The sequence below is a fragment of the Brachypodium distachyon genome, chromosome 5 (assembly GCF_000005505.3).
Source record: "Brachypodium distachyon strain Bd21 chromosome 5, Brachypodium_distachyon_v3.0, whole genome shotgun sequence".
Classification (NCBI taxonomy): Eukaryota; Viridiplantae; Streptophyta; class Magnoliopsida; order Poales; family Poaceae; genus Brachypodium; species Brachypodium distachyon.
In genome coordinates, this window is record NC_016135.3 from 13920892 (window position 1) to 13935220 (window position 14329).

Below are 14329 nucleotides of genomic sequence, written 5' to 3' on the forward strand. Positions count from 1 at the left end.
GTACCATAAAGTTATGGAACAAAATTGTGGAAAGTCCTCAAGAGGTCATGCATCACTCACTGTCAACTTGAATAGACTCAAGGAGAGAGAGGCCTAGAGATTCCAAGGAAACTCTAGTCCTAACTCTTAAGGACCAAGCGGCGGAAGGAACGAATGAATTGTGTTAGATTCCAGAGGGTATCCGGCCCGAGCACGAGAGGGTCCCAAAGAATCTCTTGCTTACTGTATTGGGATTTGGGAAGACCGGCTCGATGCAAAACACTCGGCTAACAATTCCGTCCGACTCTCCTAACGTAGGACTATATCACACGCCTCGCGTATAGACCAAAACTACTAAAGAAATATCGTTGTATCAAATTTGCGCACGTACATGGCGACCGTCGTACACACCAACTTTTATTACTAACCATCTTGCTTTAGTACATCGTGTACCAAATGTTGTTCGACAATGACAACAAAGTGATTACGGGTTTCACCTTTTATGTCATCCAATTATTTACAATCTACATGGTAGTATTGAAAGTTGTGCATATTCTAAAAATACAATAGAAAACCGACCCGATTGAACAAATCTAAGCAAGGTTTGTTTCATAGACCGATAAGTGGGCCCATGACAGTTTCCTATTAGCAGCGTTAATAACGAAATTATGGGTTTTGCAATAAGGTTCTGTCAAAAGAAGTGAAAAGAAAACGAAACTGTGCAGTCAGAAAACAGGATTTACTAAAAAATTTTACTCCACAAAGCACTTTCACGAATTTTTCTCTCACTCCTATCCCAAACCGGTTTTACTAGGGCTGCCGGAGACGCTGACAAATGATCAAATATCCTTTCCGCGTACAGGCGCTGGCCCGTCGCACTCCGCCATTGCCTCGGCGCCACCGGTGACCTGGAGGCTGGAGTCCCCCGACCCGGTCCCTCCCCACACGCCCACTTCGACCGCAAGGAGCAGCCCACTATGGCGATTCCAGGGATTGCCGAGGACGGACAGGACGGCGGTGATTCGGCGCCGCGGCAGGCAAGCGCGTGAAGGGGATGCGCGGATTATGGGCCATGGTGTCGCCATCTATGTTCTGCAGGGCTGGAGAAGATGGCCTACCGGCTCTGTGGTGCGAGTGCCCTTCTCCACCTCTTCCTGTTCGTCTTCTGCAATTACATTTTGTGATACTGATTACTGATTCGAGTAATAACTTATCTATATATAATGTGTTTTTTTGTTGTCATAGTCACTGGATGGCCATTATTCATGGACACATCTCTTTTGTAAATTCTGTGAAATCGTCATTGGTCAGGTTATTGATTACAAATCATTTGACCCAGTTCAATGGCAATTTGGCATGTGTATTGAATTATCTATTCCATATTAGCTGAGACCAAGCAAAGTACCAAAAGGCATATTCTAAAATAGCTGCAGCATCTATATTTGATGAGTTTGCTCTTTTTTGTTGAGAATATGCAGAACTTTCTATCATTAGATGCAAATTTTTGACCTACGACCAGTAGGCTCCACAACATTATGACAGACCAGGAAAGAAAATACAGAAAAAACTCGCACCAACTTACTGCATGCCAACCAGAGATTCTAAAACAGCTCTATATTTGACTAGCAAACAATTATAGGGTTCTCAACTCTCAGCACCAATTATCAGTTTGTCACAAGATTGATATGTAGCTGCCTGATGGTTTCATTCCAAATGGTTGCTACTTTGCTGGTTAATAATAGCAGGAATATGAAAAATCTGATCTTAACTGACATCGCATCAGTTTGGTGCTGTTTTTCTTAAAACGGGCCTGTCTAACGCTTGATCTGAGCTTGGAACTGGAACAAATTAGTTTTTTTACCTCATCACCTATCTTGATTCATGGTAGCTTAACCCTGACCTGTCTTCTTTTGAGAACGTAACATATACAAAATATAATTCCACGGACGTGGAGGTCAGCGGTGAAGATATTAAAATGTCTTCAGCAGAAGAAGTTAGAAGTTAGAACTTAGTTGTGAAATGCTACTATTGTATATGCAATCATTGATGCATCTTTTGGATATGCAAGCATGTGAATGATGTTATGTAGTTCACAGACATGTTTTGAGGCGCATTTACACACTTTTTTTTTTTTAAAATCAGATGCGTACAAGGAATAAATGCACTTATAGAGTCCTGGTTCCTATGATAGCTAGTTCGACCATATAATTTGATAGTCTGTCCATTTAATTACTAAAATGTCTGTTGACTGATTGAGTACTGGTTACCATTTTGAGAACACACTGAATGCCATGCTACTGGTGCCGTGCCGCAGAGATTTCAGAAAATCGGGGTGACATGATGGTTACTTCTAACAACCAGAACTTGCCAAGGGTTGTTATAGAACACTCAGCGGATCTTTATTTTGACTAGTTATGTTCCCTGCCAACTCATGTTTTTCTGGTCAGTGTGGTAAAGAGGGCTGTTACTGGGAATTGTCCAGGAATTAGGCTCGTTCCGGTTTCTCAAATTCTGGTGTTGTATACCCAGTCAATTATACAGTGTTCTGCATTTTTGGTCTACGTGTACTCTGAATGGCAAATTCATTTAGCTGCCTTATATCTGTTAGTCTGTCACTTTTGCAAGTTATTTAGAAACATAATTTAGCTAATTCCTTTCCATCGGTATTACATGCTAGCTCCCTGCTGATAAACCGCCCAAACTTCTTGATTTTGACATAGCCTTAATCCATCTGAGAGTAGCTCCTAAGGTACTGTACTGATCTTAGATATTGCAATTCTTACATATTCATGTTATGTTTTCGTTTTCCTTCCATGGTTTTTTCTAGATCTTATCCGTATTCCATAGCAGGTGTATAACCAGCTCTCTAGTTTCAGATTGTCGTCATAGCTATTTTTATATGTTTATTCATCATGTGATAGTGTTCATACTGGATCTGTATTAAGTAGCAGCATGTAGGGACCACGGGTAGTAAACTCATGATTCGTGCTGATCTTTATTTGTGAATGTACCTTTTAGAATGAATACGTAACCCATTTGGATTCAGCATGTCACCGTCGACATTAGAATTTAGGGCAACTAGCACAATACCCGTTCGCTGCTACGGACTAAAAAACATGTTTAAAGAGAAATTTATTTATTTATTTATTTATTATCTTAGATCATATAATCCATATTCGTTGTTTTCATCTCAATTATTTATGCAAAGTCAACAAGTGATGTAAAAAAACAAGTGATGTAGTCCGAAAGTGATGGACCGCCGCCACCGATTCAGTCTTTTATAGGAGTAAAGATTTACCCTTGAGTATGTGCGCTAACTGCTAAAAGCATTCTGTCCCTATTTTCCTTAAAAATGAATATGATCTCATCAGGGCTGATTATTGACGAAATCTTACACATCATATAATGTATTTCACTATTACTTACCTTACCAAGATAGGACTTCATCATGCATGAGCCATTGTGCCTACTAACTTTAGTTATTGATCTAGGAAAACAACACAAGCAGCACCAGGGCGAAGGCATCATCTCTGCATATGCATGTTATCACACATGCCACGGTATAATAAACTTACATGGCACTTACTTTCCATATTGTAAAGAGCGAAGAACAATTGAACCGTGAAACTGCCTTTTATTCAGTTCACCAAGAAATCCTGCAAGCCAAAAAGACCAATTGAACCATAAAACTGTCTTTTGTTCATTTGTCAGAGAAATTGTGCAAGCAAGATAAGGAGCACCCAAGCACAATAGGCATGGGAGGCATTGAGAAGATACCAAAAAATAAAATAAAATCTCAGCCTCTAATTGTTGAAGGGAATAAAGTGTTTATGCTTTTCTCTGTTCCCATGATCACTGCTTATAGACCCTCTTTTTTTTCTCGTCCTGACTCACCTTGAAAGTCACATTAGAAGCATACAACTCAATATCTTCTGTTGTCTCTAAAAAATATATTGTTCAAGTCAAAGGAAGGGGAATGAACATCTGAGAACAATAGGCATGGGAGGCATTGGGAAAACATGGGAAACAGTTCTCAGCCCCTATTTCCAGAGGCAAAGAAGAGGTTTAGCTTTCCTCAATGTTCCCATGACCACTGTTCTCAGACCCTCTTTTCTTCCTCTTCCCTACTCACATTCAATGCTTCATCATCTGATCCTATGTGTTCACTGTTCACCTTAAAGGAACATCCTACTACACATTCGTAGTTTCTACTTTCTCCCCTCAAAATATTTCAGCAAGCTAAAGGAAGTGGAAGGAGTACCTAAGATCGATAGGAATAGGAGGCATCGGGAAAACACAAAGCAAATCTCTACCTCCGATACTGGAAAGCTCTAGGCTTTCCTCCATGTTCCTATTCCCACTGCCCTTAGGGACTCTCTCTTCCTCTTCCAGACTCACTCTCAAGCCCTTAAACTCCACAACTCTAACACAGAAAGCCCAGACTGTTGAACAGGGCTATAGTATTCTGAAGTGTATATATAGGCCTCTAGTGCAATGCTCTAAAATGCTCAGATAGAACCGCTGTGAGCAAAGCAACTGAATGAACACACCTACTGCATAGTACACCATAAGGAATAGCTGTCAATGATATCGGGGACACATAATAGTTAACATGGAAAGTCTTTTTTTTTTGGCGAGGAACATGGAAAGTCTTAACTCCATGCAGTGCATTTATGAGAAGGGTAAGAAAACTAGAAAAGGAAACCTTGCACTCTAGGATTCTTGTTAAGGTAGTATGGAGAACAGGACAGGCCACATGTCATTAGAGCTGCAAAATTGTGACCCTCAGGGTACCCTTTGACCCTCCTTAGTTTAACCAAATGAACTAAAATTTCAAAATGACACAACTTTTTGAAAATCTAGTTCATTTGTTTGAACTAAGGAGGGTCAAAGGGTACCCTGAGGGTCACCATGTTGCACCTCTACATGTCATGGACCTAATTGCTGGGCTTTGTGCACACAATTTCGTAGCATCACACTAGTCAGGACTTGTTTAACAAGTGAACCTTCAAGTATCAACATCGTGTGGATTTTCAACTTTAGTTAATGATCACAAAGGAGCACATTTAGTTGACACTGTTATGTTCCTATGGAAAATAATTAAGCAAAGCAAGTACCAGTATCACTGCCCTCAATGTTTACCCAAAGGAATGATAGTTATAACAAGAAAACAAAACTAGACAAGCAAACTAATGCATCTATTTATGTTGCAAACGAATAAACATTAACCACATTCCCTAGCAAGAGCAAACTTATGGGTTATTTTCTTTACAATATCAATCCAATGTTGTTGTACACTTTGGTTCAGCGTGAACATCTTGATTTCAGCTGCGCATGCATCTGCTGAAGCCCCTGTTTTTGCCAGGACATGCTTAATAAATAAGCAGATGAACAAATAGCCTTGATGATTTCCAGTTAGCTTTTAATAGCTTGGTCTCTGCTTCACCACACTGTAGATGAACAAAGAGTGTTGATGATTGCAAGCATCTTATGTATTTAAGGGGAGAGTAATAGGAACCACTGCCTTCTCATTGAAGCATGTAGAATTGTAGAAGTTTCAAATACCGTCATTGCGGTAGTATTAGTTTCCTTGCTACTTAACGTATCCCTCCATTCGCTTCTGCTACATGACACATGATCTAGGATATAGCTGACCAGGATATGAGCAGTGTAGCCGATCTGAATGATTTTGCAACTAAGATGCTAACTACTCACATAAGCTATCAAATGTTAATGTGAATGTGCTATTTTCTTCTATTTCTCTCCACTCTCTACTCCAATTACTATCCTTGAAACTTGTGTTTTATCTGCGCTGAGCAAGTGTTTGGTGCAACAAAAGAACTAGCGATAAATATGTCTTATCAAGAATACTATGGCGCCCTTTCTTTTAATATTTTGAATAGCACTAGGTTCTTATAACCTCTAATTCTCGCAGTTGTGCTTCTTTCCTTCATAATTGATCATTGATGCTCATCAGTTACGAGTTAACATGCATGGTCTTTTAAACATATGTGTTCTTGCGCATGTATAATAAGATAAATATGTCTAATTAATCTGCATCCACTCTTCTGTTACGGAGAAAAAAGTTCTCATGGAATTGTCCAAGAAAACCATTGGACATGCCTGGAGTTAGATCTGCCATGAAAAAGCCTTCCGGGGAAGTCCTATCTGTAGAGAAGAATCAAGTGCCTCAGATTGGCCAGGAGAATGTACCAGTCGAGCCTGTTACCTCGCAGACTGCTAGAATGGGTTACCTGTGGGAATTCAACAGGAAGCAGTAATGACCATACAAATCATCCAGGCGGACGAGTGGCTGGTGTGTGAAGCTGCAAAGTGAATCTCACCTTAGCACCGCAATCTAACTGTACTTTTCTCTTAGATCTTCAGAGTAATAGTCTTTCTGCTAACACCCTGTCTTGATATAACTGGATAGCACATGACATTCTAGAAAGAGTGTTTTGTTATTTTTTCTATTTTTCCTCTAGAATCTGATGTTATATTGTTCAACCAGAGCCAAGCCATTATCATAACTTAAGACAGACATGAACAAAGCTACAGTCATTCCCATAGTATTAAGACTTGGTAAAGTACATTTGGTTTACAAAAAACTTACTGGACATTTCTCAGTATACTACTGTGAGCCAAAGGAGCAAGGAGCACCTAAGAGCCACAGGAATGAGAGGGCATTGGGAAAACTCCAAGTACCAGCCTCCATTGTAGGAGGAGCACCTAAGCTTTTCCTATATATTCCCATTCCTACTGCTCTTAGATCCTCTTCTCTTCCTCTTCCTAAACTCTCAAGGAGCCATCATCTTGATCTATGCTTAAATTTTCTGCTCTGTTCTACTAAGACAAGTGTGCAAGCCAAAGGGAAGGGGAAGGAGCACCCAAGAACAATAGGAATGGGAGGCACTGGGAAAACACGAAGACAATTCTCTTCCTCCAATTCTAGGAGACTTATGCTTTCCTTTGTGTTCCCATCCCCACTGCTCTTGGACCCTCTCTTTCTTCCTCTTCCCAGCTAGCCCTACTAAGGATCCAATTTTCTGTTAAGAACTAAGAGTATTCCAACCCTTGTTGCACAAATGTTTCAGAGCTTTGAGGTATATATGAACCTCTTTGGTGTGGTGCTATGAGCAATGATGACACCATCTGCATGTTGCACCAAAGGACATAGCACTCAATAATTCTAGGCATATGGAAACTAGTTGTTTATAACTTTATATAGATCAGCAGTTGCACTTACGGGCCACCATATTTGAAAAGCCATAACTTAGTCCTAATAACAGACTTGCATTTACAATGGAAGGAGGAAAGGAGGAACCACATTTATTTGGATTAAGAGTGAGGGCATTGTGGGAAGACAGGATAGACACGTGGCACATCTGATGCAATGCCTTTCTCGTTAGATTTTGAGCAAAGAGGATGAAAACAATAACTCATATACAACAATGAGATTATTTACCAACCAAAGTTTTGTGTTTGTGTGCACAGCAATTTTAATGGAAACAACTAGACAAGCAAATTTAGAAACTAATTTTACTTTAGAAATTGTGGAAACTATCAGGAAAAGTCATGCACAATCCCTTGCAAAAAAAAACATGAAAAATATTCTGGTCCAATACAGAACACGTCGGTTCAGCACGCATTTCTGCTGATGACAAAATTGATCTTCCAATGCTCCTAAACTGCCGATCACTAGGGTTAGAAGAGGAGAATCAAATATGTTGTGCTCTCAGTGCCACTAAGTCTTCTCGCTAAACCCTATAACGTTTGTCATTCTCTTGATACACTTATCATGTTAGAGTAGCCAATAAATTAGTATTGTTCCATCCTACTTTGATCTTCGGTTGTTATACAGGAGTAACTAATGACTAGTGGTCAATGGGCATGGTGGATGAAGAGAGGACACCACCCCATGGGCCTTGTTGCTGGATGCACAGATGTTGAAAGTAATTGTTCTCGATTTGGTTAGTGAGCAAACTTCCTAGTGCTGATGACTAGATTAACATGGTTAGATTTCACATAAAATATTTGAGCTGTTGTTGCAATTATTTACAGGACTGACTAGCAAGCAATGTACAGAGACATCAACAGGTTAGCACATGACCTGTAGTTTGGTGAGCTCTGCCATTTCGATATTTATGTTTTCGGTTCTGCAGAAGTTCACAAATTCTACACTGTTTTTCAGGAAAGAGAATCACTTCTTACCATGTTGTGCAATGGAAGATTTAAGAGTGTAGCATGATAAATAAAAGTAGGCAAAGGGAAGATGGAATCTGCATATGTACTAGTTCATAAGTTACAGATGTTTTGAGCCTGTAAGTGTTCTGTTTCCTGATATTAGATCAGAAATTTGCTAGCTTGGATCTTACCTGATGTCACCCTCTCATGATTCAGTATATTACCATACAAGAACTCATTCACAATAATGTACACTAAAATGTACTGTTCTAGTAGAATCAGAACCCAACTTTGATGATGCCCTTTGGTAATAGTTTCACAGAAGCCAGTCTGGACATCTCTTAGTGGTTGGGATAGCTTTTCCCATTATCATTTCTAAATTAATTGTGAATTAAAAAAATTACCATCTATGGAGTACTATTTACTAACAGCATGGCTCTCTGCTGTATTTCATTGAAGAAAAGATGAATCTGAACTAGAAACTGTCAGACGACCAAGGTCTAATCCACGCACATTGGATTCATGAATCGAGACATTATTATTGTATGTAATGCAACCCAAAACATTTTTATTTGTATGTATGCAACCCAGAACAATAGGAAGGGGATGCACTCGGGAAACACATACTAGGCTTTCCTCCTGTTCGCATTCCCACCGCTTTTAGACACCATGTTTCTTTCTCTTTCTGACTCCTCATCAAAGCCTCATCTTCTAAACCCATGCACAGAGGGATTTTGTTTTCACTAGTTAAGAAAATCACTGTGGCCAAAAGGAAGAGGAAGGAGCATCTAAGAACCATAGGCATGGGAGGCATCAGGAAAACATCAAACTAAATAGCCACCTCTAATGTTAGAGGAGAAAATAGAGTTGGGCTTTCCTTCATGTTCCCATTCCTACTGTTCTTAGACCCTCTCTCGCTTCCTCTTCCTGGCTCACTCACCATCTTTGCATACTACTACTAAAGTTTCAGAGTGAGGAGTTTGATTGCTCAGTTCCTTGGGAGCTCTAGAGTATATATAGACCTCCAGTGCAATAGTCTGGTACTCTGGTGCATAACCCTATGATGCAGTGTGTTTTGAGGGCAAGTGCTGAATACACCCAGTGCAGGCATGATGCACCTGATCATAACAGAAAAGCATGGTGGGACCATGCTGAGAGATGAATGGAAAATATTCCTCCTATAGATATCTATAAAGTTTTGCCTTTGCATATACAGAAAGGGTCAAGCAACCTAACAAAACAAATCATTATGTCGGATGCCCCGAGTGGCAAGCAGGTCAGCAGTCTAAACCCACATTTGTCACGAAGGAGCCTGGTGAAAACCTTGCAATGCAGCGGAGCCCAAGTGCTCCAAGTGGCATCAGCATACTGATGGCAGACAAAAGCAGCGAAGAAAGCTCTGTAAACAGAACTGGAAGAGCGGACGCCAGAGGGTTCCCATGACCATGACCAAGAATCTGGCAAGTTGGGCATAAGCCCCAAATCCTGGATGGTGGCCCAAAGGTTCAGGAGCTGGATGAAAGCATATATACTGAGAGGTTTCTTGTCATCTGAGAACCACTATTTCCAGCAAGGGCTTCTCCGACCATCCTTTTAAGCCTGAGAGAATGTGGGATGACGGCGTAAAGATCAGGGGAAAGATCCTCAACAGTAGAGTCATCGATCCACTTGTCGAGCCAAAAGTGAGTTTTGTTGCCATCCCCAATTGAGACCCTCGCAGCGGCATTGAAAATGGAGTGTTCAACATCTCTGAAAGATATGTTCAGGTGACTCCATGCGTGTAGTAGAGAGGCACGGTGCAGTAAAGCAAGTGGACACGCAGACAAATCCCCATGACGTCAAGCTTGAGTATGCCGAGCCCTGGCAGATTTAGGCCATCAAATGGACGACCAGTTAATAAGGAAGTGCATGCCTTAGACGACCTTGGTGTCCTTCCAGAGGAAGGCACACTTCATTTTATAAATCTTCTTCATGACCCAAGCCGGTGGTTCTAACTTCTAACTACATGAGACGATAAGTTCGCATAGCAGAAATGTCCGTAGCGACCACCAGATCAATCTACTCCCTTGAGTAAGCAAATCCGACCTCCAACTAGCAAGCTTATCTTATATCTTGTCGAGAAAAAGCTTGCTGAAATCGCTCTTCCTATCTTAGGGAAAGGGGCAGGGCAAGATATTTAATCGGCAGAGTCAAGACGTCATTGAACGACACCACCAACAAGGTTGGTCACCTCATTGCTGCATCAAAAGGGAAATAAGGAACTTTTGGACAGGCTGCATCTGAGACCAGAAGCATCACCAACGAGTTTGAGAATCAGCTTGATGGAATAAAAGGCCCTCAAATCTCGGCTTGAGGAAGATGATGATATCACATGCGATGAAACTCCTGCCCTTGATGGCTGATTGGACATAAAATGTCGTTGCACTCGGCACAAGCAACAAACTCTCGCAAGAAATCCATAACTATTAGAGTCTCTAACTATTATGAAGAGCATAGGCGAGAAGACATCGCCCTGCCTCAGCCCTGCGCATGCTGAATGGCCGGTCCTGGGCTACCATTGAGGGGGATTCGGGTCTTAGACGCTATTGAGGATTCGGTTGCGAAGGGAACAGTTGAGTGTCAATCGCTCATGAATTCTTGGAGTATAGCTAATTAACACTAAAGAAAAAATAGCAAAGCATGTACAATTGTAAATGCATGTTCTCGCCAAGAAATCAAAGGTTCAAGAAGTTCTGTTCACAACAATAGGAAAGGAAAACTATAAGGGCATACCAACTTAACAAGAGACCGGTCTAACTTCACAAACAAAGAAACAGTAGAAAACATTAACCATGGTACTTAATAAGAACTAAGAAATCATGCACTGGTAAGTTATTCGCCTTCTGGCCAACTATAACCTATTCAGTCTGAAGTTACTGTACACAAACATGGATCTGCCCAAGCGTCTAGTATTCCCAGGACAGGCTTAATCCAAAACAAGCCTGCTGAAACGTCAAGTATTCTCAGGATAGGCTTAATCCAAAATAAGCTGGACAGCGAGTATTTTTGGATAGGGTCAGGCAATTACTTCTGTCTTGCTATCGCAAACTCTTCCAAGTCTTGCTATCGCAAACTCTTCTGTGGTGGGATCACCTATGACACTTGGAAGCTGATTTGGAAAGCTTGGGCTCCCCTACGGGTCAAGTTTTTCATCTGGTTAGCTTGCCAGGACCGTTGCTGGACCGCTGAGAGAAGAGCACGCCATGGTTTGGCTCACACCCCAAGATGCTTGTTGTGCGATCAGTCCTTGGAGACCATAAATCATCTCCTGGTCGATTGTCCCTTCTCCCGCACCCTCTGGCACGAGGTGCTCTCCTGGATTCGATCTACGTGTGCCCCACCGACCGTTGGCATCCCGTTCGCCGATTGGTGGCAGACATCCGTCTACTCCGTCCCTTCCACGGCTAGAAAGGGCACTGCGTCGATCATCATGCTTATGGCCTGGTGGATTTGGAAGCATCGCAACGCGCCCGTCTTCAACAATGCGACTCCCAATATCGCCTTCCTCGCTGATCAGATCAAGACTGAAGCTCGGATCTGGGCTCGGGCCGGGGCGGTTGGGCTTGGAGCGTTGCTCCTGGCGGATCCCTAGTTGTGTGGCGTTGTAATTTCGTGGTGTTGTCCTCTTGGACATGTACATAACTCTCTTTCTTATTCAATGCATCGAGACGCAAAGCTTTTGCGTTTTCTCGAAAAAAATTTACTTCTGTCTCTGCATCATCACTGTAGAATAAGATAATCAGCATATCTTTCTCTTTTTATGCATCTTTTGCACTCGAGGAGAGGGTAATAACAATCACTCAGTTGTTATAGAACGTTAGGGTCTGCATCATGCAAAAACAAAAAACAATCTCACTGTCATGTGTCATGTGAAATCTTCTTTGCTATGCCATGCCCATTTGTAATCTGAGTATGGATGTAGCACCTGAGTTGATATAACTCATTTTGCACGCTTAACTGTAACCTTCGATTTTGTCCTCACTTCCATTCTAACACTATGCTAGGTTCTAGCTAGATATATGTGCCATTTACCTATTTGCTTGTTAGCTACTTATCATACAAGGGAAAAGAAGTTTAGGGTCCATATTACATGTACTGTTATATTTCTCCCAATTGTCTTATTGTCTGCTCCAGCCGTTATTCTTAGCAAGAGTGTTGTTAACAAGTCATCTATCTTGATCATGCATGGAGTTGACATATTGAAAGAACAAGAAACTAATATGTCATAGTACTCTGTATGTTATTATTATCAAATAAATTTTGTATACCCTATTTTGTCAGTATTTTAATACTTTCATGCATCTTAAGGTCTCATGATCATTTGTAATCCAGCCTTGTTGTGGACTCATGTATATACTATCAAATGACCACTGGGTAGAAACTTCAGTAAGGTCTCTCGGATCATCACTTTGGATCAGGCACACAAAGAAAGGAAAACATGCTAAATACCATATCTGGTATTTTGGTGCATAAGGAGCCAAAACAACCTCGTACTGGTACATTGTTGCAAACAGAAAGGAAGAGGAAGGAGCACCTAAGAACGATAGGAATGGGAGGCATTGGGAAAACTTGAAGCCAAGTCTCCACCTCCAATGTGAATAGGATTGAAGCAAAGCACTCACGCTTTCCTCCATGTTCCCATTCCTACAGCTCTTAGGCCCTCTTTTCTTCCTCTTCCCAGGCTCACTCTAAAGGAGTCAAGGTCCTGAGAACTAAATGTATGCATGTATTCTTGTCCCCGCTACTAAGGTTAGTGTGCAAGCCAAAAGGAAGAGGAAGGAGCACTCAAGAACAATAGGAATGGGAGGCATCAGAAAAGTACAGAACTAGACATCTCTTATGGGAGAGGAAATCTAGAGAACTCATGCTTTTCTCGATGTTCCCATTCGCACTGCTCTTGGACACTCTGTTCTTCTTCTTCCTGGCTCACCCTCCACACTGAGTCCAGAATCTTCAGAACTCTGGGGTACATATAGACTTGTGGAGCTGTTTGTGTATTGCTATATGCCTAAATTTGAGTAATGGACACACCTACTGCACATTGCACCCAAGGACATAAGCAGTGAATATTAATGGGGTCGTGGAACCCGTGCTCTTTTCTCGAGACACATGGAACCTTTACATGTTGTTAATGTACACCAGCAATATGTAGGAGATGATCTTCTGCCGTTGCATGTGTATCACGAGGGAAAGGAAGCCAGACCAAATTCATGAATCCCGCTTTAAGGATGCGCACACTTGAGGTGACTACCATTATCATTTGATACCAAACAAAAGGGATGGCAACATACATGTGGTAGATGAACACTTGTGTAGCCATAATGTCACTGATGCTCAATCAGCCTGTGCCCTCTGCCAATTGATCAACAGGAACTAATAAGGTCTTGCAGACTATGAGTCTATCAGAAAAATTCATGTCTAATCTCACACAGAGAAATAGAAACACAGTTCTTTTACTGCAGAGCATTCAGGCTGAAATCGCTGTGCATGTCGATGGACAGCAGATACATGTTACTTCAAGCTGGGCATGTTCTGACGGCAAATTTACCCGAAGAGAACTGAAGCGCCGAATATGTCTTCTTGATAGAATTGGATTGAGGTTTGGGATTGACCACACAAAGGTGGCCTCCTGTTATCTCATATATATATGGGGGTCAATACAAGATATACCTGAGAGGTAATCAATCATGATCCTAACCATAAAGGCCGGTTAACAATAATACCAGCGCTATTAAAGGAGAGGATATGTCAAGATCCTAACATCCCCCCGCAGTCGTAACGGGAGATTCTCGGACGCCGAGACTGGATCGGAAGTCCAAAAACAACGGCGATGGTAGGCCTTTGGTGAAGATGTCCGCGAACTGTCTGAAGGGGCGCGTAGAGATAAACAAAAACCTTTTCCTACGCGAACTCTCAAGATCTAGCCGAGGTAGAAGGCCACGAGGATTACCACTAGACGTGCAGTTGCGGATTATTGATGCGGCGCCTTGATGCAGTGCAGTCCCTCGATCCGATCCAGCCGATCCAATCCCGCGATCGTCGAAGTGCTGAACGTACAGCACCTCTGCCGGTATCCACACGTGCGAGGAGGAGCTCCGGCGGCGGACTGCTAGGTCCGCTGCGACGG

General features: G+C 41.8%; 1 long non-coding RNA gene across 5 annotated transcripts; it reads left to right on the top strand.

Annotated features, from left to right (window-relative positions):
* Nucleotides 1-779: 779 nt before the first annotated feature.
* LOC100837835 lies at nt 780-8494 on the top strand. Of its 5 annotated transcripts, XR_002961178.1 has the most exons (6): nt 780-1107; nt 2657-2728; nt 3471-3539; nt 7841-7949; nt 8041-8076; nt 8171-8494. It is a non-coding gene; the product is annotated as an uncharacterized LOC100837835 (long non-coding RNA). The 5 variants fall into 5 exon arrangements; XR_002961177.1 differs by having other exon boundaries at nt 3471-7949; XR_733017.3 differs by lacking the exon at nt 2657-2728 and having other exon boundaries at nt 781-1107.
* Nucleotides 8495-14329: the final 5835 nt, after the last annotated feature.